Below are 24,339 nucleotides of genomic sequence, written 5' to 3' on the forward strand. Positions count from 1 at the left end.
CCAAATAGTTTACCTGCATGTTTTTGTTAATTTCATGGTATGTAATTTCATGCATGAGCCACGTGGAACTTATTTTGACCCAAAGAAAATGAAAAGAAGCATGCGACACTCTGAAAAACACAGCGGCCAGAATTTTTTGACCGTTCACACCAGCGGGGGTTTCCCATCGCGCTGCAATGAATGGAGATTTGGCTTGTCATCAAATTTTCTGTCTTCACTGAAACAGGAGTGTGGTGTAAACGGGCGTCAAGATCGTACCCATCCTTTCTCTTCTCCCAACCCCAAATGGAGCATAGTTGAGGTAAGAGTACATTAGGAAACAATTATCATTTTTATAACCTAAAATTCCAGATCACGTAAATTTGGCTTTTGAAATGCACAATTTAACAAGAAAATTCATCTTACCATAGACCCTTTAAAAAAACCTTCTCCAAATGAGACAAGTTCAATTAGTGCTTCCCTTGACAATCAAGATTATTTATATATTTTAAGAATAATGTATTCCTCAGATACAATTGCTTCCTTCTTTGTTCTTGGATTTACTGTGTTAACTATCACAAGCAATTTACTGTGAGGCAAGAGACCAAGTCCTAGGTTTGGGATCAAGCTCAAGTAACTGAAAAGAAAAAAAAACACTTCCAACTTGAAGCTAAAAACGTGGGGACCGGAAAATCTCCAGTCACAGATCCCTTCTCCAGCCACACACAGTTCAATTTGCTCCAAACAAGAGTGAATCATTTCCTCTGCCCCCTCATCCAGTTATCATTTGTCACTAAATCAGATATGATGCTTATTACCGGAATACAAACCTATCCCACACTGTGTTTCTGTGCTAACTTCATGTCTGAAAAAAAATCCCATTGTAACAGCAAAATACTTATCCGATTACACACCATGATGCCGGGAAACCCACATTTGCATCAATACTGTATGTCACACTCAGAAGAATCCAGTCATTTCATTATGACAATACAGAACCACAATGTTCATCCTTCAGCAAAATCTACATAATTAAAAATCATGCATAGGGCACTGGAAGTATGATCCCTTTAAGCACATATTTAAGAGTCATTTCAGAAACAGCTGCAGGTTGTTAATATTTTTGGTTTAAGAATTGAAGATTTTTTTTTGGAAGGGCTTATCAACTGTTGCAGGAGAAGGCTAGACACAGGAGAATAATGAAAGCCATGATTGAAAAGAACAAGATGTGAATGGCATTTAAATTGTGCAGATTAGCAAATACATGAAAAGCTTCCATTGTTTGCTGGAGCGGGCGGAGTGAAGGAGCACTGAGTCAGGTAAGAAATTACCTGTTTAAAAACCGTTTAAATCATTTAAAAGCATTTTCGCGGGCTTTTTAGTGTTTAGTAAGAACTTACCTTGTAGAACTGTTAGATTCATTTAAAAGCATTTTCGCAGGCTTTTTGTGTTTACCGCTTTAAGAATTCAAAGGGAGTGGATAGCAGGGATTTGTGGGTAAGCAGGCTTTTAAACAGCGCCAGGTTTAAAAGGAGGCCTGGTGTAGACAGCGGGCAGCGGAGTGAGAGGGAAGCTGAGTGAGCTGCTAGGGCTTAGGAGAAAAGGGCCAGGTAAGTTTGCGTTGAAATCGGTGTTCAGTAGTACTACAGGGAATAATGGAGGGGCATGTGATGTGCTGTTTCTGTATGATGTGGGAGCTGGTGAACCCCAGGGTCCTTCCATGTGACCATGTCTGCAGTAAGTGCAGGTTGCTGGAGGAGCTCCAGCTCAAAGTAGATGAGCTGGCCTCTGAGCTACAGGCACTGAGGCTCATCAGGGGGAGGGAGGGTGCCATTGATAATGGGGTGCAAGAGACATCCACACCCCCTAGACTGGCTAACTCTAAGGGTCAGGAACAGGAGGGTGGGGGCCGGAGGAAGGAGGGTGGGGGCCGGATGCCTCAGCCTCTCAATCTGCAGAACAGGTTTGAGGTTCTTGCTTCCAGTGTGGACAAGAACGAGCTGTGAGGTTGGTGAGCAAGCTGCACACGGTACAGTGATGCAGACACAGGACATAGACAAAGAGGTGAAAAGGAATGTAATGGTAATTGGGGATAGTGTGGTTAAGGGTATTGACACTGTCCTTTGTCACAATGACAAAGAGCACAGAAGGGTGTGTTGTCTGCCTGGTGCTCTGGTCCAGGATGTCGCATCTGGGCTGCAGAGGAACCTGGAGTGGGAGAGTGAGAACCCGGTCGTTGTAGTACATGTGGGTGCCAACAACGTAGGCAAAATGCGAACTGAGGATCTGGGGAGGGAGTATGAAAAGCTGGGAATGGAATTAAAAAGTAGAACCGACAAGGTGGTTATCTCTGGACTACTGTCTGAACCGTGTGCAGACGGGCGTAGGGTTGATAAGATTAAGGAAGTGAATGGGTGGCTCAGAGATTGGTGTGGGAAGAATGGGTTTGAATTTATGGGGCATTGGCACCAGTATTGGGGTAGGTGGGACCTGTTCAGGTGGGATGGGGTTGGTCTGAACCATGCTGGGACCAGAGTCCTGGTGAATCGTGTAGATAGGGCTTTAAACTAAGGCCGGGGGGGGGGCGTGTGTAGCTCTACTGATTAAGGATAGCATCAGGGTGGTAGTAAGGGATGATACAGGAGCCAAAGAGCAGAAAGTGGAATTGTTGTGGGTGGAGATTAGGAACAGCAAAGGGAGGAAGATGCTGGTGGGTGTCGTCTACCGGCCCCCAAATAATGATCTGGAGGTGGGGCGGGCTATTAACGTGCAAATAAATGCGGCGTGCAGGAATGGAACGGCGATAATTATGGGGGATTTCAATCTACATATTGATTGGTCGACCCATATTGGACGCGGTGGACTTGAGGAAGAGTTCTTGGAATGCTGCCGGGATAGTTTCCTTGAACAGTGTGTGTTGGAGCCGACGAGGGAGCGAGCTATCTTGGATCTGGTGTTATGTAATGAGGCAGGTAGAATTAGGGACCTTGTGGTGAAGGATCCTCTTGGGAAGAGCGATCATTGTATGGTGGAGTTTCTGATGCAGATGGAGGAGGAGAAACTGGGTTCCCGGACCTGTGTCCTTTGTTTGAACAGAGGGGAGTACGACAGGATGAGAGAGAAATTGGCGAATGTTGATTGGGGGAGCGCATTGGAAGGTAGGTCTGCTGAGGAACAGTGGAGGATCTTTAAGGAGATCTTTCTGGTGCTCAGCAGAAATTTATTCCAATGGTTAAAAATGATCGTAGGAGGAGAGATAATCAGCCGTGGATAACGAAGGAGGTAAAGGAAAGTGTTAAATTAAAAGCGGATGCGTTTAGAGTAACTAAGAGTAGTGGGCAAGAAGAGGATTGGGAGAGGTTTAAATATCAACAAAGAATGACAAAGAAGTTGATAAAGAAGGGTAGGAGAAACTATGAAGCTGAGCTAGCGCTTAATATAAAAAAGGATAGTAAGAGTTTTTATAAATATATAAAAAGGAAGAGGCTGACTAGGGTGAACGTTGGACCCTTAGAGGATGAGAGGGGGGACTTAGTGGTAAGGGATGGGGAAATGGCTGAGGCCTTGAATAACTTTTTTGTTTCAGTCTTCACGGAGGAGGACGTGAATAATTTGCCAGGTGTTAGCGATGGAAAGACGGTAGGAGTGGAGGGTCTGAATGACATTATCGTTACTAGAGAGGCAGTGCTCGACAGACTGGAGGGACTGATTGTGGACAAGTCCCCAGGACCGGATGGCATGCATCCAAGGGTTCTGAAAGAAATGGCGGAGATGATAGTGGATGCCTTGGTGATTATTTTCCAAACGTCGCTGGATTCCGGGGAAGTGCCGGAAGATTGAAAAACGGCTAATGTTACGCCGTTGTTTAAGAAGGGTGGCAGGCAAAACACAGGGAATTACAGGCCGGTTAGTTTAACGTCTGTTGTAGGTAAAATGTTAGAATCCGTGATCAAGGAGAAAATAGCGAGGCATCTTGAGGAGAATTGTTTGATAGAGCAGACGCAGCACGGTTTCATTAAGGGGAAGTCACGTCTGACGAATTTACTGGAGTTCTACGAGGATGTGTCTAGGGCGGTGGATAGAGGAGAGCCGGTGGATGTGGTGTTTCTTGATTTTCAGAAGGTGTTTGATAAGGTGCCGCACAAGAGGTTATTACAGAAGGTTAGAGGGCATGGAGTTGGGGGTAGGGTGTTAGCTTGGATAGGGGATTGGCTGTCAAATAGGAGGCAGAGAGTGGGGGTCAATGGGTGCTATTCGGATTGGCGGTTGGTGACTAGTGGAGTGCCCCAGGGGTGGGTGCTGGGGCCTCAGCTACTTACCATTTATATAGATGATCTGGAGGAGGGAACCGAGTGTATGGTGTTGAAATTTGCTGATGACACCAAGATTGGTGGAACGGCAAATTGTGCGGAGGGCGTGGAAAGTCTGCAGATGGATCTAGATAGGCTGGGCAAATGGGCCAGGAACTGGCAAATGGAATTTAATGTTGGCAAGTGTGAAGTTGTCCACTTTGGTGGGAATAATGGTAGGATGGACTATTTCTTACGTGGCGAAAAACTGCAGCATGCGACGGTGCAGAGGGACCTCGGGGTCCTTGTGCATGAGTCGCAAAAACCCAGCCTACAGGTGCAGCAGGTGGTCAGGAAGGCTAATGGGATGCTGGCCTTCATAGCGAGGGGGATTGAATATAAAAGTAGGGAGGTCTTGCTGCAGCTGTACAGGGCACTGGTGAGGCCGCAGCTGGAGTAGTGTGTGCAGTTTTGGTCGTCGCACTTACGCAAGGATATTTTGGCCTTGGAGGGAGTGCAGAGGAGGTTTACTAGGCTGATACCGGAGTTGAGTGGGTTGAGCTATGAGGAGAGGCTGAATAAACTAGGCTTGTACTCGTTAGAGTTTAGAAGAATGAGGGGAGATCTCATTGAGACATATAAGATGATGAATGGGATGGATAGGTTAGAGGTGGAGAGGCTCTTCCCGCTCAGAAAGGACAGTAGGACGAGAGGACACAGCCTCAAGATAAGGGGGGGGCCGTTTAGAACGGAGTTGAGGAGGAACTTCTTCAAAGGGTGGTGAATGTCTGGAATTCTCTGCCCGTTGAAGTGGTGGAGGCTGCCTCGCTAAATATTTTTAAGACGCGGGTTGATAGGTTTTTGATAGGCAAGGGGATTAAGGGTTATGGGGAGATGGCGGGAAAGTGGAACTGAGCCATGACAGATCAGCCATGATCTTATTGAATGGCGGGGCAGGCCCGAAGGGCTAGATGGCTTACTCCTGCTCCTATTTCTTATGTTCTTATATTAACATGTATAGCATAGAATTCACATGAAAAGTCCACTGAGGTACTATGATTTCACATGCAATGGTTATTAATGGGACATAAAACAAGTTACAATATTGAAGGTGTGAATTGGTGGTTTCAACGCATTGCATTTGTTGGAGAAATTCAAAGTAGGTTAGAGAAATTTCAAATAATCAGGGATTTATGTCACTAACCAAATGTTAGCAATAAGCGAAACAACCTCAGATCAGACTCTCAGTCTAACATGGAAACTGTCTGCACGAAAACAATGTGAACACAGTGACAGATTCAACTAAGTATGAAATTTGAATAAATATTTTTGTTTTTAAACATGAATTTTGGTATTTTAAAATGTTTAAAGCAATCTGTACATTTTAGCCAAAAGCAGGTTACCGCAAAGCCTAATGGGATAAAAGTCATATTGAGATGAACCACATTCTTCACAACAGTGAAACCACAGAATGCACAAGTTCTTATCAGTGAAAGTTACTAGCAGTAATGTTTTCAGACCTCATTATGAATAGGGCTGTTCACACTCTCCAGATAAGGCATGTCTTCTCAGACATGAGAACATTAACCTTGACCTTTGTAGCCAAGCATTCGGGGTTGCTAGGCAATAGAGGAAGAAACATCCACAATAGGAGAGGAAGTATCCAGATTCTACAGACCAATGAAATCCCACGATGTCAGAGGATAGAATGCAATTGGCTCAAGTATGTGACAGTATTAACAATGATTGATTTGTACTGAAAATGAGTGATTCGTAACAAATGGAAGACAGGAAGAAGTAAACTCGAGAAATGTATAATTGATCTATCTGAAGCATTGTAATCTCAGAATGGTATTGGAATGCTCAAGGCCTTCCTTCTCTTTTAGCAAGGCAATGAACTATCCAATGCTTGATCGTTGGTCAAATAAAGATACATCTTTAACGAGGTCACTGGCTTCATAAGTCTTCATATTGGCTGAGGTTTTTGGCGATACCTGGCCTCCAGAGAATCTTGCAACAGTCTTTCTAATACACTGATCATTTTTATAGATCAAACAAATAAAAGTATGTAGATAGAACACTGATGGGGATCATTTATTGAAAGCTAGAATATATTTTGCACCAGCAGAATATGTCATGAAATATTACTGTATTTCAAATGTTATATTAAAAGGGACATCAGATTAAATATCAGCAATAGCCAGGTCTGTGGCACCACACCTGGTTCTGCTATACAGCAGGGTTGAGCAAAGAGCAAGCGAGCAGTAGTGATAAGGGACTCGATAGTTAGAGAAACAGACAAGCGCTTCTGTGGCCATGATCGAAACTCTAGAATGGTGTGTTGCCTCCCTGGTGCCAGGGTCAAGGACGTCTGAGCGGTTGCAGGACATTCTTAAGGGGAGGGTGAGCAGCCAGAGGTCGTTGTACATATTGGTACCAACAACATAGTTAGGAAAAGAGATGAGGTCCTGAAGCGTGAATATAGAGAGTTACGCAGAAGGCTAAAGTGCAGGACTTCAAAAGTAGTAATTTCTGGATTACTACCGGTGCCACATGCTAGTAAGAGTACGAATAGGAAGATTAGGCAGATGACTGCATGGCTTGAGAGCTGGGGGCAGGGATTTAGATTTTTGGATCATTGGGATCTCTTCTGGGAAAGTGCTGATCTGTTCAAGAGGGACAACTTGTACCGGAACTAGAGGGGGACTAATATCCTGATGGGGAGATTTGCTAGAGCCACTCGGAGGGATTTAAATTAGTTTGGCGGGGGTTGGGACCCAAAACAGTAGGGAGACAGAAGAGAAAGTTGAAGACAGCACAGAAGTTAAGTTAATACATTAAATAGTAAAGACAATGTCAGTAATCCTCGTACTAGGCAGATTAGGCAAAAACAGGACAAAAAGCAAGGAACGTCCAGATTAAACTGCATTTATTTCAATGCAAGAGGCCTGGCGGGCAAGGCAGATGAAATCAAGGCATGGATGGCTAAATGGGACAGGGATATTATAGCAATTACTGAAACATGGCTAAAGGACGCACAGGACTGGCAGCTCAATGTTCCAGGGTACAGATAGTATAGGAAAGATAGAAGAGAGGAGGGGGAGTTACACTTTTGATTAAGGAAAACTTCATGGCAGTACTGAGGGGGAATATATCCAAGGTTTCAGCCACTGTGTCTATATGGGTAGAACTGACAAATAAGAAGGGGGAAATCACTTTGATAGGGTTGTACTATAGGCCTCTAAATAGTCAGCAGGAAATTGAGGAGCAAATATGCGACGAGATTACAAATAGCTCCAAGAAAAATAGGGTGGTAGTAGGGAATTTTAACTTTCCCAACATTGACTGGGACAGCCATAGTATTAGAAGCTTGGATGGAGAGAAATTTGTTGAGTGCATTTAGGAGGAATTTCTCATTCAGTATGTGGATGGCTTGACTAGAAAGGGGGCAAAACTTGACCTTCTCTTGGGAAATAAGGAAGGGCAGGTGATAGAAGTGTTAGTGAGGGATTACTTTGAGACTAGTGACCATAATTCTATTAGTTTTAAGATAACTATGGAGAATGTTGGTTTGGCCCAAAAGTTAAAATTCTGAATTGGGGAAAGGCCAATTTTGATGGTATCAGGCAGGAACTTCCAACAGTTCATTAGGGGAGCCTTGTGGGAAGGAAAAGGGATATCTGGTGAGTGGGAGGCTTTTAAAAAAGTGTGTTAACCAAGGATTCAGTGTAAGCACATTCCTCTTAGAGTGAAGGGCAAGGAGGGAAGTAGAGTTGGGAACCCTGGATAGCTCAGGATATTGAGGCCCTGGTCAAGAAGTAAAAGGAGGCACATGACATGCATAGGCAGCTGCGATCAAGTGAATCCCTTGAAGAGTATAGGGGGTGTAGGAGTCGAGTTGAGAGAGAAATCAGGTGGGCAAAAAGGAGACATGAGGTTTTTTTTGGCAGATAAGGCAAAGGAGAATCCAAAGAGCTTCTACAAATACATAAAGGGCAAAAGAGTAACTAGGGAGAGAGTAGGGCCTCTTAAGGATCAACAAGGCCATCTATGTGCGGATCCCCAAGAGATGGATGAGATCCTAAATGAAAATTTCTCATCAGTGTTTACTGTTGAGAAAAGCATAGATGTTTGGGAACTTGGGGAAATAAATGGTGATGCCTTAAGGAGAATACATATACAGAGGAGGAGAAGCTGGAAGCCTTAAAGCACATCAAAGTAGATAAAGCTGTGGGACCTGATGAAGTGTATCCCAGGACACTGTGGGAGGCCAGGGAGGAAATTGCGCATCCCCCAGCAGAGATATTTGAATCATTGATAGTCACAGATGAGGTGCCTGAAGATTGGAGGGTGGCAAATGTTGTGCCTTTGTTTAAAAAGGGCTGCAGGAAAAAACCTGGGAACTACAGGCTGATAAGCCTCACATCTGTAGTGGGTAGGTTGTTAGAAGGTATTTTGAGAAATAGAATCTACAGGCATTTAGAGATGCAAGAACTGATTAGGGACAGTCAACATGGCTTTGTGAGTAGAGTATCATGTCTCACAAATTGGATTGAGTTTTCTGTAGGGATAATCAAGAAGGTAACGAGGGCAGTGCAGTTGATGTTGTCTACATGGACTTTAGCAAGGCACCGCACGGTAAGTTGTTGCATAAGGTTAAAGCTCAAGAGATCCAGGGTGAGATAGCTAAATGGCTTGATGATAGAAGCCAAAAAGTGGTTGTAGAGGGTTGTTTTTCAAACTGGACGCCTGTGACCTGCAGTGTGCCTCAAGTGTCAGTACTGGGTCCACTGTTATTTGTCATTTATATTAATGATTTGGATGAGAATATAGGAGAAGTGGTTATTAAGTTTGCATATGACACCAAGATTGGTGGCATAGTGGACAGTGAAGAAGGTTATCTAGGTTTGCAACAGAATCTGGATCAACTGAGCCAGTGGGCTGACGAATGGCAGATGGATTTAATTTAAACAAATGTGAGGTGATGTATTTTGATAGATTGAACTAGGGCAGGATTTACTCAGTTAACAATAGAGCACTGGGGAGAGGAGTCACAGGTGGACAGAGTGGTGAAGAAGGCATTCAGCATGCTTGGTTTCATTGGACAGAACACTGAAAACAGGAGTTGGGATGCCTTGTTGAAGTTGTACAAGACATTGTTAAGACCACACTTTGAATACTGTGAACAGTTCTGGTCATCCTATTATAGAAAGGATATTATTAAACTAGGAGTGCAGAAAAAATTTACTAGGATGCTACCAGGGCTTGATGGTTTAAGAACATAAGAACATAAAAAACAGGAGCAGGAGTAGGCCATCTAGCCCCTCGAGCCTGCCCCGCCATTCAGTAAGATCATGGCTGATCTGTCATGTCTCAGTTCCACTTTCCCGCCCTCTCCCCATAACCCTTAATCCCCTTGCCTATCAAAAACCTATCAACCCGCGTCTTAAAAATATTTAGGGAGGCAGCCTCCACCACTTCAACGGGCAGAGAATTCCAGAGATTCACCACCCTTTGAGTGAAGAAGTTCCTCCTCAACTCCGTTCTAAACCACCCCCCTCTTATCTTGAGGCTGTGCCCTCTAGTCCTACTGTCCTTTCTGAGCGGGAAGAGCCTCTCCACCTCTATCCTATCCATCCCATTCATCACCTTATATGTCTCAATGAGATCTCCCCTCATTCTTCTAAACTCTAACGAGTACAAGCCTAGTTTATTCAGCCTCTCCTCATAGCTCAATCCCCTCAACTCCGGAATCAGCTTAGTAAACCTCCTCTGCACTCCCTCCAAGGCCAAAATATCCTTGCGTAAGTGCGGCGACCAAAACTGCACACAGTACTCCAGCTGCGGCCTCACCAGTGCCCTATACAGCTGCAGCAAGACCTCCCTACTTTTATATTCAATCCCGCTCACTATGAAGGCCAGCATCCCATTCGCCTTCCTGACCACCTGCTGCACCTGTAGGCTGGGTTTTTGTGACTCATGCACAAGGACCCCGAGGTCCCTCTGCACCGTTGCATGCTGCAGTTTTTCGCCATGTAATAGTCCTTCCTACCAAAGTGGACAATCTCACATTTGCCAACATTAAATTCCATTTGCCAGTTCCTGGCCCATTTGCCCAGCCTATCTAGATCCTTCTGCAGACTCTCCACACCCTCCGCATAATTCGCCTTTCCACCAATCTTGGTGTCATCAGCAAATTTCAACACCATACACTCGGTTCCCTCCTCCAGATCATCTATATAAATGGTAAATAGCTGAGGCCCCAGCACTGATCCCTGGGGCACTCCACTAGTCACCAACCGCCAATCCGAATAGCACCCACTGACCCCCACTCTCTGCCTCCTATTTGACAGCCAATCCTCTATCCACGCTAACACCCTACCCCCAACTCCATGCCCCCTGACCTTCTGTAATAACCTCTTGTGAGGCACCTTGTCAAACGCCTTCTGAAAATCAAGAAACACCACATCCACCGGCTCTCCTCTATCCACCGCCCTAGACACATCCTCATAGAACTCCAATAAATTCGTCAGACGTGACTTCCCTTTAACGAAACCGTGCTGCATCTGCTCTATCAAACAATTCTCAAGATGCCTCACTATTTTCTCCTTGATCACAGATTCTAACATTTTACCTGCAACAGACGTTAAACTAACCGGCCTATAATTCCCTGCCTTTTGTCTGCCACCTTTCTTAAACAACGGCATAACATTAGCCGTTTTTCAATCTTCCGGCACTTCCCCGGAATCCAGCGACGTTTGGAAAATAATCACCAAGGCATCCACTATCATCTCCGCCATTTCTTTCAGAACCCTTGGATGCATTCCATCCGGCCCTGGGGACTTGTCCACAATCAGTTCCTCCAGTCTGTCGAGCACCGCCTCTCTAGTAACAATAATGTCATTCAGACCCTCCACTCCTACCATCTTTCCATCACTAACACCCGGCAAATTATTCATATCCTCCTCCGTGAAGACCAAAACAAAAAGTTATTCAAGGCCTCAGCCATTTCCCCATCCCCTACCACTAAGTCCCCCCCTCTCATCCTCTAAGGGTCCAATGTTCACCCTAGCCAGCCTCTTCCTTTTTATATATTTATAAAAACTCTTGCTATCCTTTTTTATATTAAGCGCTAGCCCAGCTTCATAGTTTATCCTACTCTTCTTTATCAACTTCTTTGTCATTCTTTGTTGATATTTAAACCTCTCCCAATCCTCTTCTCGCCCACTACTCTTAGCTACTCTAAACGCATCCGCTTTTAATTTAACACTTTCCTTTACCTCCTTCGTTATCCACGGCTGATTATCTCTCCTCCTCCGATCCTTTTTAACCATCGGAATAAATTTCTGCTGAGCACCAAGAAAGATCTCCTTGAAGATCCTCCACTGTTCCTCAGCAGACCTACCTTCCAACGCGCTCCCCCGATCAACATTCGCCAATTCCTCTCATCCTACTGTGCTCCCCTCTGTTCAAACAAAGGACGCATGTCCGGGAACCCACTTTCTCCTCCTCCATCTGCATCAGAAACTCCACCATACAATGATCACTCTTCCCAAGTTATAAGAAAAGGTTGGATAGACTGGAACATTTTTCTCTGGAGCATAGGAAGTGGCGGGGTGATCTTAAAATATGAAATCATGAGGGGCATTGATCACTAGATAGCCAATATCTTTTCCCAATGGTAGGGGACTCTAAAACTAGAAGGCATAGGTTTAAGGTGAGAGGGGAGAGATACAAGAGTGTCCAGAGGGACATTTTTTTCCAGAGGGTGGTGAGTGTCTGGAACAAGCTGGATTTTCAGAAGGCGTTTGACAAGGTACCTCACAAGAGGTTACTGCAGAAGGTCAGGGGACATGGAGTTGGGGGTAGGGTGTTAGCGTGGATAGAGGATTGGTTGTCAAATAGGAGGCAGAGAGTGGGGGTCAATGGGTGCTATTCGGATTGGCGGTTGGTGACTGGTGGGGTGCCCCAGGGGTCGGTGCTGGGGCCTCAGCTATTTACCATTTATATAGATGATCTGGAGGAGGGAACCGAGTGCAGGGTGTCGAAATTTGCTGATGACACCAAGATTGGGGGAAAGGCAAATTGTGCGGAGGGTGTGGAGAGTCTGCAGAAGGATCTAGATAGGCTGGGCAAATGGGCCAGGAAATGGCAAATGGAATTTAATGTTGGCAAGTGTGAGGTGGTCCACTTTGGTAGGAAGAATGGTAGGAAGGACTATTACTTACGTGGCGAAAAACTGCAGCAGGCGACGGTGCAGAGGGACCTCGGGGTCCTTGCGCATGAATCGCAAAAACCCAGCTTGCAGGTGCAGCAGGTGGTCAGGAAGGCGAATGGGATGCTGGCCTTCATAGCGAGGGGGATTGAATATAAAAGTAGGGAGGTCTTGCTGCAGCTGTATAGGGCATTGGTGAGGCCGCAGCTGGAGTACTGTGTGCAGTTTTGGGCGCCGCACCTGCGCAAGGATATTTTGGCCCTGGAGGGAGTGCAGAGGAGGTTTACTCGGCTGATACCGGAGTTGAGGGGATTGAGCTATGAGGAGAGGCTGAATAAACTAGGCTTGTACTCGTTAGAGTTTAGAAGAATGAGGGGAGATCTCATTGAGACGTATAAGATGATGAATGGGATGGATAGGATAGAGGTGGAGAGACTCTTCCCGCTCAAAAAAGACAGTAGGACTAGGGGGCACAGCCTCAAGATAAAGGGGAGGCGGTTTAGAACGGAGTTGAGGAGGAACTTCTTCACTCAAAGGGTGGTGAATCTCTGGAATTCTCTGCCCGTTGAAGTGGTGGAGGCTGCCTCGCTAAATATTTTTAAGAAGTGGGTTGATGGGTTCTTGATAAGAGAGGGGATTAAGGGTTATGGGGAGAGGGCGGGAAAGTGGAACTGAGCCACGACAGATCAGCCATGATCTTATTGAATGGCGGGGCAGGCTCGAAGGGCTAGATGGCCTACTCCTGCTCCTATTTCTTATGTTCTTATGCTGCCAGAGCTAGCAGTAGAGGCAGATACAATATTTGTCTTTTAAAAAGCATTTAGATAGTTACATGGATAAGATGGATATAAACAGATATGGGCCAAATCCGGGCAATTGGGACTAGCTTAGGGGTTTAAAAAAAAAGCCACGTGAACAAGTTGGGCCGAAGGGCTTGTTTCCATGCTATAAACCTCTGACTCTATAAATCACAAAATTCAACAGCGAGTACTCAGTGCCCTTTGCATCTACCACAATATCCACCACCCCAAATGAAATCACAGATCCCCACTATCACCCGTTTAGATTACATAAAGAGCAATGAGGTTTCACAATAGGAGAACTGGAATAGATAGGAGGAAAGAGTACATAAGTGACAAAACATATTTATATAGTGTCTTTCATAAACTGCTTTTGAAAAGGACAACTCAGCTATCTTTCTCCAACAGTTCCATGGCCATATGTTTAAGCAGGGGTCATCAGATGACAAACAGAAATGCAGCCTATAGTTTACTTTGTTCCCATCTTTGTCCAGGCCAAATACTGCACCCTCATCACCTTTCCAGCTAAAATCTGGTGACTCAGAACAGATCTTGAATACAATCTAGGTGGATCCTGACTTGTTTGGTACATCATGAGCCATTTTCTTTCCTTTCTAAATATGCCAGTGAATTAATTAGGTGATGACTACTGACTGAGTAGAAAATGAGGAAAATCAGGACAGGAATAGGCCATTAAGCTGTGTGAGCTTGTCCCACCATGCAACAAGATCATGGCTGTGGCCTAACTCCTTTCTTGCGCCCCATATACCTTTGGTGAACAAAAGTTTTATCAATTTCAGTTTTGAGATGAACTGATCTAATATCAATTGCCATTTGCTAAATCAAGCTCAATAATTCAATAAATAAAATTAAACTAATTATATTCTCTAACACCCTCTGTGTGAAGCATTTGCTAACTTCATTCCTAACTCTAGTTTTAAAGACTATGCCCCTAGATCCCTCAACTATCAGAAATTGGATGCATTTGGCAGGGGCAAGGAAGAAACTCAGTTGCCCTTCACATCTTGATGTTATTGAATCACTTAAGAGTTAAAACATATTCAATTTTTCCTTCCCTTCCATAAAATTTACTCAGTGGCTAGACCTGAACATTTCTCATAAAGGGTTTTCAATTTCATTTTTTTTAAACCTACTTACTATGTTGGAAAGAAAATGAAAGCAGATGTATGCAACCATAGATGAAAGCCCACAAAGGATCCTAGGCACAACATTAAAGATTTTCTAAAGTCCTGCTGTGAACAAAATTCTGGAGGTCTAATTTCCACATCCTTGCAGAACAAGGACAATTCCATCTGTTCCTACTTTCAAACTCTAGTGTGAAGTCCTCAAGGAGTTCTCAATGTCCAAAGCGCCTCAGCCTCCTTCTGCTAAACTGTCTCCTCCACTCAAAACCAGCCCCGAATTGGAGCTCAAGTTCTTACCAGAATCACTCATCTACAGTAACTAACAACTTTTCCTTCCAAGGCCATCCATGTCTCAAGTTCTTCTCTTCAAAAGTCCACTCTGTATTGCTCTAAATACTACCCCATCTCCAGCCTCCTCTCCCTCAACAGATTCCCAAACATTTCACAATCATCATCCACAGCCACCTCTTTATTACTATGTTCAGAATTAGCTTAGTGCTTCAAGTGGACTTAAGTATTTCGAAGTTACAAATTAATTCAAAGTAAAGGACGATATTCTATGTGCCTGTAGCTACAGTACCAGAGTCTCAATGGTTCATCTCCTCTGGGATATTCAACAATTCCATTGTCATCTACTGCGACATTTCGGCCTACCGCTGTGGTCCCACTCTGCCATGGTAACGTTCTAAGCTACCCCAACATAGCCAACACACTTTCTGCAACTAGATCAGCATGGTCACCCTCCCTATACCAAACTTCTAACCCAAGATCATTCCTGTTTCTTGTCGAGGAAGTTCCTTTTCAGAAATACCATTTGTAAGAACTGTCCAGCTTATATAAGAGCTTTATGACTCTACCAAATTTTGCTGAACCTTCCAAATTAACTAATGGATGTTGCATGCACTCTAAATTACTTTAAAACATAAGCTTCCACTTCTGTTTCATTCAGTCACTATGCTGCTTCTCTCTAGAACTTCATGCCCAAATTCCTCCATCTTGCTACCACCATTCCAGATTTGAAAACATTTCAAAATCTATTTTTTCAAATCACGTCTAACCCTTTTTTTAACACTTCCTAACTGTCTCAATTTTCTCCTCAACTGCTGGGCACCTATTTAAAAAAACGTTGAGATCCTTGCGCTGAACAACATTAGTGAACTAGCTCAGCTTTTATAATAGTACAACCAAATTCATTGTAATTTTCTGATATTAGCCTCCAAAATTATCAGACTTACGGAATTCAATTTGGCAATTTGTTAGAATGGGATTTAACTTTCTGACCTCTGTGCTGCTTTCCAACACAATTATCATGAGGCAAACAAACACATTGCTTTGCATTTTAGTCCTCAAATCTGAAACTACTTCCAGCTCTTTGTTCAGGCAGAACCTGATAATATGGAACCTTTGCTGCTGATGTCTCAACTGAGCTTCAAACTTCATATTTGATTCAGTATTAAAACCACATACCTCACAAACATAATAATAGGAACAGGAAAAGGCCATATAGCCTCCCAAGCCTGCTTCACTATTCAATAAGATCACAACCAATCTTGGACTTCAATTCCAATTTTCCACCTGATCCCATAGAATCCGTGGAGCCAAAACTCTATCTCAGCCTCGATCACCCGCTGCAAATTGTAAAGATTCACAACCATTTAAGTGAAGAAATTACTCTTCCCAGTCTTAAATGATTGATTCTTTATCCTGAGGCTACGCTCCCTAGTTCCAGACTATCCAGCCAGAGGAAACAGACTTTCAACATCCAACCTATTAAGGCCCACAAAACCCTGTACATTTCAGCGAGGTTCTCTCTCATTCTTCTAAACTCCCAGAGGAGTTTACTCAGCTACGCAGCCTATCATTAGACATCTCTCTTATCCCAGGAATCAATCTAGTGAACACTCACTGGTTCCGAGGCAAGTAGCTTTTTTTTTTAAGTGCAAAGACTAAAGCCATGCAGAGTATTCCAGATGCAATCACACCCGAGTCACTGCCTAACTTACCTGGTCAATCTTAACGACAGCTTAACCAACCATCTCCCTTTTTCTGCTTTACTATCAGTGGCAATCATGTCCCAGCACTATGGAATACTCTTTCTAACGCACTGTGCATCACAACATAATTTCTCATATCCAAATGCCACCTGAATACCTTGCTCTCTTCAATTTGCTACCTCCTCGTTGCAGTGTTTCACTGTATTAAAAAGGTATTATGGAAGTACAACCTGTTATGACAGCAGTAAATAGTGACTGCTCTACTCTTATTCATGGTGAAGTCAGAGTTGCAATGTACTATGACATTAGTGTGCTGATATTCTGCTGTTAAGATGGGATCTATTTTACAGAGTTTATATATTTGAGGCTACAAAGTTTAATTGCTGAAAGGAGGCAAATCCTAGAGACAAGTACTTAAGAACTCCTAGCTTCAGGCCAGAAAAAGCTTGGAAATGATTACGTTTCTTTCACACTTTTCATTACAGTGTACTTTATGTAATATGACACTTATAATATCCTGAACCCACCATTAATAAGTAGAAATCCTCTCTGTCACAGTCTCAAGCTGCAGATGAGATTTTGACCAAACCTGTCTCAATGCCTGCACAAATCACATGCAATTGGAAATCAAAAGGTAGCACGTGCATTAAGCATTTGAAATAATTCCTTCTGGCACACCATAAACTCAAAGCACCTCTCAACTTAAACCTCAAGATTGTCTTCAGTTTAGGTCATTATTAAAATGAAAGCACTGATTTAAACTGTATAAAACTTTGATCAAAGTTCAGTGGATACAGTACTGTATGCGACAAAGATGCTCAACCCATTTCTTCTAAGAGATGGAATACCTACAAAAAACCATTAAAATGCCATTAACAATATTATAACTATTTTTTCCTGTGTCTCTTAGCAGAATTGAATAATGGAACCAGGCCATGAACCTTAAAAAGAAACAAACATGGTGGAAGCTGTCGGGTAACATAAGCACACAGCGGTTCAAAAGAGTAAAATCAGCTTGTATCCAAAATGGCAATTATTTTTGAGAAGAGTGAAAACAGAAGTTCAGATATCTTCAGCTTTTATGCATCACTTATTACATTTAGCTTTCCTCACTAATGAATCTTCACAATAGGGAATATCAAGTGCATAATTACATACCATTCCACATTTTACCTGGCACTGGGAAATATTCCAAACTGTCAACAGGGTAATGCTTTGATATATTGCTGACTATCAAACTAATTCACGCTAAGATGCACATGCAATATATTTTTTTAAATGGCATCTCACAGAAAGTGACCCTGGTGGCTGCTAAAAGCATAGACATGTCCAGAGAATCTATGCTGGAGTGTCGAAGTACAAACTCCAACAGTCCACATCACTCCACTTTCTCCCCTCCTCCTCCTCTCCCCCCCCCCCCCCCCCCCACCACCCCACCCCACCCCCACATATTTGAGGGACAATCCCAGATGGGAATAGGGAAAACATCTCCAAAAATAGAAGAAATGTGAGATTAGCTGCTTCAGTCCACATTCTGCTTCCCTAACAGTATAAACAGATAAGGAATGCAATGTTTATTGTCTAAAGATGAATGTTCAGCTTAAGGACCTTTTGGTAACTTGGCTCTGATTAGGGCAATGTCTGGACCAAGCAATGAACCGGCAAATGGCTATTGGTTATTTTATTACAGGTGTAATGCATGCACATGTTTTGTCTGCAAAGGATAGGACTCTGTATTAATAAACGTAGCTTCCAGCACACACAAGTGTGTAACACTGAGCCCAACTGACAATCTTAAATTGGTTATTAGCATAATAGTTACTCAGATCATACCACACTGTATATGTCACAAACTCATGAATTGGCCTAAGGGGGTCAATTTCAATCCTGTAAAGTGCCCATTCTACCTCAGACTACCCTGAAACGGCAAGGTCTCTCAAATATTTGAGTAACAGGCGAAGCTAGCTGTTTCACACTACTATAATGCAGTAGCAAAGTGAGTGGTATTCGTCACTAACAGGATGCTGCCATCAAGGCAAAAATACATTCTGCCTATCACACAAATGAATAATGTGGCATATGGTTTTTGGTGTTACCGAGATCAGGGGAAACAGCAACTTCATACTCTACTAGAAGGGAATGCTAATAGGTTGGCAAGTAGACTTTGATTAGTATTTATATGCTAGGTATGTATGCCCCAAAGACTGGTAGATCATATCAAACAGCATGTCCTTTCCACTCTTTGAAGTGGGCAAGGTACAGACTTTAGTCAGCCAGTCCATGTTTTTAAAACTCAAAATAGTGTCCACCAATTAAGTGCGATGCTGCACTTGCACAGCATTTGCTAAATAACTCTCCATGCAAAAGATTACATTGACAATTTTAATTGGTTGGCAATCAGGCTTGCAGTGTCACACATTTGCACGTACTGGAAGGTACATATATTAGTACACCGGGTCATGTTCTTTTGCAGACGGAAAGAACATATACACACACATTGTGCCTGTTTCATCATAGAATCATAGAACCCTACAGTGCAGAAGAGAGGCCTTCAGCCCATCGAGTCTGCACCGACCACAATCCTACCCAGGCCCTACCCCCATATCCCTACATATTTTACCCATTAATCCCTCTAACCTACACATCCCAGGACACTAAGGGGCAATTTTAGCATGGCCAATCAACCTAACCCGCACATCTTTGGACTGTGGGAGGAAACCAGAGCACCCAGAGGAAACCCACACAGACACGAGGAGAATGTGCAAACTCCAAACAGACAGTGACCTGAGCCGGGAATTGAACCCAGGGCCCTGGAGCTGTGAAGCAGCAGTGCTAACCACTGCTACTGTGCTGCCCTAAGTTAAACAAAATAAAAGTGATAGCCATTTGCTGGTTCATTTCTCAGGGCAATGCCATGACCTGTCAAAGTCAAGGTATCTGGTTTAAATTTTCAAAGAATGCTTGGCAGTTAACCAGTCACCATTAACTATTGCATTCTCTGTGACAATGCCTCTACCAGAGTCCACTTGCCAAGAAATCAGTACACTCTTTTCAACCAGCATAAAGTTGTTGTTTTCCCTGACATTGGTGATTGTACTGATGAGCACAAGATGAAAAGTTTCAACAAGATGTATTTTTTTCAACGATACTTAAGTACCTCCAGTCATGGGACTGTTGTAGAGGATAGATTCCAACGTGGAATGTGTGTCTTACCTTGCCGCAGAGTCCATAAAAAAAAATTTTCTTTCTCTGTAGCTTGCCAAATAACAGTACAATCCCTTGGGATTCCATTCCTCTAGCACCTCTTTGTTAATCTCACAAGCTTCAACCTACCAAAATTCCACCTCCTTTAAAACCCAGTTGGTTGCATTCTGTTACATATAACATAGGAACATAGAACAGTATAGCACAGTACAGGCCCTTCAGCCCTCAATGTTGTGCCGAGCTATGTCCAAACCCAAGATCAAGCTATCCCACTCCCTATCATTCTGAAATCATATGAAATCACATTACCTCCTTCATCCTCACCAACTATATTAGCTTTCTAAAATACTACAATCAACATCCACAATTTCATTTACAAATTTCTCCATACTTGTCCAACCATCCCAACTTCTATCTCCCAACCAATGGTCATTAGCTATTCAACTCTAACTGCCCCACACATTCCCAAGATCAGTAGCAACCATTCTTGGCCTATTTCTGAAATCCCTTTATAAGCCAATTGCCTTACGCTTCAATACTTGAAAATGCATGGAAGTTTTGAAAAAACAAATTCAAACAAGCATCAAGATCAAATCTCTCACCTTGGATCTTGTCAGTAAATCATTCTCATACTGTAAACATATTTCAATTATTGGTAAAATGACAAACACTTCATTTCCATCTTTAGTGGCTGTACAGTACATGGTGAAACAGTGCTAAACAAGTGCCACTGGGATTAATTTTTCTCAAAATATATTAACAGTCCAGACAATAAATAAATTATTGTCGTCTTGTACCAGCATTACAATTTCCACTATGATTTACAGTTGAACAATGTTTGACAGACAAAGTTAAATGCTGATACAATGCAAATCCAGATCACATTATCTAGTTTGATGTGATTCTGCTCAAAAAGTTAACTTACAACACAACTTCTAGTTTATTATACTGTTCCATCTATGAGATAATTTTCCTTCTAAACTAAATTAGTTTAAGTCATCGTCAAACAACAGCTGTCCTGCCACAGCTCTGGCCAAATTCCATCCTATGTCATAGTAAGAAATCTCACAGCACCAGGTTAAAGTCCGATAAGTTTACTTAGAATCATGAGCTGTTGGAACACTGCTCCTTCATCAGGTGATTCCAAATAAACCTGTTGAACTTTAACCTGGTGTTGAGAGACTTCTTACTGTGTCCACCCTGTCCAATACTGCCATCTCCACATCATCCTATTTCATAGACAGCATAGGGTATAAGACAAATGCAATAGTTCATTGCTGCCTCTATAATGATAGCTTACATCAAAGGCTGGATATTGGGAAGATATGTTGGACATCCCCAGGACCTGATGAAGTATACTCCGGAATACTGAGAGGGGCAAGGGAGAAAATTGCTGGGGCCTTGAGAGGAAATCTCAGAGGATTGGAGAGTAGCCAAGTGTTTCTTTTGTTTAAGAAGGGTAGCAAGAATAATTCAGGTAATTACTGGCCGGTGAGCCTTACATTAATGGTAGGGAAATTACTGAAGAGGATTCTTCGAGACAGGATTTATTCCCACTTGGAAATTCTCATTTGGAAATAACTGGACGTACTAGTGGGAGACAACTTGGTTTTGTGAAGGGCAGGTCATATCCCACTAACTTGATCGAGTTTTTCAAGGAAGTGATGATGATGATTGATGAGGGTAGGGCATGGATGTTGTCCACATGGACTTCAGCAAGGCCTTTGACAGGGTCCCTCATGGCAGCCTGGTGCAGAAGGTTAAATCACATGGGATCAAAAGTGAGCTGGCAAGGTGGATACAAAACTGGCTCGGTCATAGAAGACAGAGGATAACAGTGAGACGGTGCATTTCTGAATGGAGAGCTGTGACAAGTGGCGTTCCTCAGGGAACAGCGCTGGGACCTTTGCAGTTCTACACATATATATGATTTGGAGGAAAATGTAACTGGTTTGATTAATAAGTTTGCAGACAACACAAAGCTTGGTGGATTTGCGAATAGTGATAAGGACCATCACAGGATGTGAATTGATTGGAGACTTGGGCAGAGAGATGGAAGATGAAGTTTAATCCAGACAAATGTGAAGTAATGCATTTTGGAAGATTTAATAAAGATGTGGAATATACATCAAATGGCAGAACCCTTAGGAGCATTGATGGCCAAAGGGATCTGGGTGCACAAGTACACAGGTCACTCAAAGTGGCAATGCAGGTGGAGAAGGTAGTCAAGAAGGCATATGGCATACTTGCCTTCATCAGCCAGGACACAGTTTTAAAACTGGCAAGTCATGTTGCATCTTTATAGAACCTTAGTTAGGCCGCAGTTGGAATATATTCTGGTCGCCACATTATAGAAGGATGTGGAGGCTTTGGAATGGGTACAGAAAAGATTTACCAGGATGTTGCCTGGTATGGAGGGCATTAGCTATGAGGAGAGATTGGAAAATTTTGATTTGTTCTCACTGGAATGACAGAGGTTGAGGGGCAATCTTGATAGAAGACTACAAGATTATGAGGGTCATGGGAAGAGTGGATAGTCAGAAGCTTTTTCCCAGGTTGAAAGAGTCAATTACTAAGGGGCACAGGTTTAAGGTGCGAGGGACAAGGTTTAAAGGAGATGTACGAGGCAGGTTTTTTTTCCCCAGAGAGTGGTGGGTGCCTGGAATCCACTGCCAGGGAAGGTAGTGGAAGCAGATACAATAGTGATTCTTAGTGTCCTGACAAATACATGAATAGGATGGGAATAGAGGGATATGGTCCCTGGAAGGGTCGGGTGTTTTAATTAATTCAGGCAACACAGTCAGTGCAGGCTTGGAGGGCCAAAGGGCCTGTTCCTATGCTGTAATTTTCTTTGTTCAATTGATAAAACAGATTACAATTATCAGCAAATCAGAAGAATTTTAAAAGTGTACAGCAAAATTGAAATGTCACACATCACTGCATCTATGAAAGAAAAACATTTTAACCCAGATAAAATTTAAAATGATAGGTTTGCTTATTATAGGGTAAACATTAGATCTTCATTTGCATCTACTATTAGGCTAAAAAAGGATCAATTTGAACGAAAAGAAACGGTGAGATAACGACCTAATCGCTGAAGTTCAATCATCTGAGTTAATTCGATGTAGCTATATAAAGTAATTATTCAGTACTTGCAATAAACGAATGCTGTGTTCTGTGGCAAACTGACTGGCACTCTTCGAGAAACTATGTAAATCACTGTTTTCTAAAAAAAAATCTGGCATGTGAAGACTCATCACTAGGCCTCTCGTTCGGCAGCTCCTTCATTGCGGGTTGCTATGGGGATAGTGGTTCACAGAATATGTCATGCCTACCCACCCGGGTTGCAACCTTAAAAGACCAGATCCATTGTTTTACTGACTGCCAGATTTGAAATCACAACTCGCGATCAAGACAGCATTGTACGAACAGGTATTTATAAAATTTATACAATCTTCTTCTCATCAATTCTCCCACCCCCCATAAACACACATGAAATCTCACAAAGGAGAGCAATGGAGCATTTGAAACACACTAATCCCTTTCGATTCTAAATGTTACCGTGGATGATTTCTACGACCCACGTTTTCTAAGGAGTGTGTAGGAGCTCGTATTAACCCCAGTTTAATTTTTCTAGAAAACAAATCGATTAAATTAACACAATGGCTGAGGTAGTGAGGACAAAAGTAACTGCTTCAGCGAAATCACAATATAAAAGTGATCTGAAGTTCTCACCTGTTAAAAAATAAATCTCTTCATCATTCCAGAAAGCATTCAGACCAGCCCGTTAACTAGACTTTTTTCAGTCCAATGAAGTGTTACCAAAACTCGAATTCGGTAGCAAAAACAAGTAAACAACTTCAGAATAATGTATGGGAACAAAAAACGGCGATTCCATATTGAATGCGAGGACGACCATCACCAAACTGCACATTAAAAGATCCTAGCTACTATGTTTTCAAACTGATTTAACCCATTTCCTCCCTTGCTGTTTTCTCTCACAGACACTATTCCCTAACCCCCAGTTACAATTCACCAAGACAAGTTCTTCTATCGCTCGCACTGACACTATGTCTCCTTACCGTGTGTGCTCGCTTAGCTACTCGACTGAATTTCACCTCCTCCCCAGTGTAGACTCCTTCAGCCCTGGAGGGGTCTATTTAAATTGGTCCGACTTACCGGCGATGGTAGGGAGAGGGAAGACGGAGCTCTCGCGGCACTGCAGTCAAGGCGCGTACTGGAGCGCTGCTCCTTAGGGCAGCAACAACCGCATCTCCGCAATGACTCGGCTGGGACGAGAGGAACATTTCACAACAAGGGCTTAATCAAGGGTTGCTTTTTGTTGTTGTTGTTGTTGTTGTTCAATGCAGGGATCCCAACAACTCTTAGAGCAACTAGGACATGTCTGTTGTGCGGGAGGTATTTTGTTGCACGGCTACAATGTATCCGTGCCTGCAGCCTGTTGATTGTATCCGACTGTGTATCCAATCCAGGCTACTCGCGCCTGCGCATCGCTGCTTGCTTGCTGCAGCCTGGGAGATGCAGTCCTGCTCTTCTGCCTCCACTCAGCTTCCAGTGAGTCAACTGGGCAGGTTCCACGGCAGGTGCTAGCCCTACCTCTGTCAATCTTGAAGAAAGACGTGTTCCGACAAGTAAATGGCACAAGTAGTTTTCGTTTTGTCTTTTCGCCGTGATAGGTCACATTTTAAAAAC

General features: G+C 43.1%; 1 protein-coding gene across 4 annotated transcripts in view; it reads right to left on the reverse strand.

Moving 5' to 3' along the window:
- Positions 1–24,114, reverse strand: part of ptpn13 (protein tyrosine phosphatase non-receptor type 13) — a 268,306-nt gene extending 244,192 nt beyond the window's left edge. For all 4 annotated transcript variants that reach the window (XM_080191002.1, XM_080190993.1, XM_080190985.1 and 1 more), the window contains exon 1: positions 23,806–24,114. The gene's annotated coding sequence lies outside the window, so the exon portion shown is untranslated. The remainder of the gene's footprint in view (positions 1–23,805) is intronic.
- Between the last annotated feature and the right edge of the window lie 225 nt (positions 24,115–24,339).

Source organism: Carcharhinus amblyrhynchos, chromosome 1 (assembly GCF_965287045.1).
Source record: "Carcharhinus amblyrhynchos chromosome 1, sCarAmb.v2.hapA, whole genome shotgun sequence".
NCBI classification, from domain to species: Eukaryota; Metazoa; Chordata; class Chondrichthyes; order Carcharhiniformes; family Carcharhinidae; genus Carcharhinus; species Carcharhinus amblyrhynchos.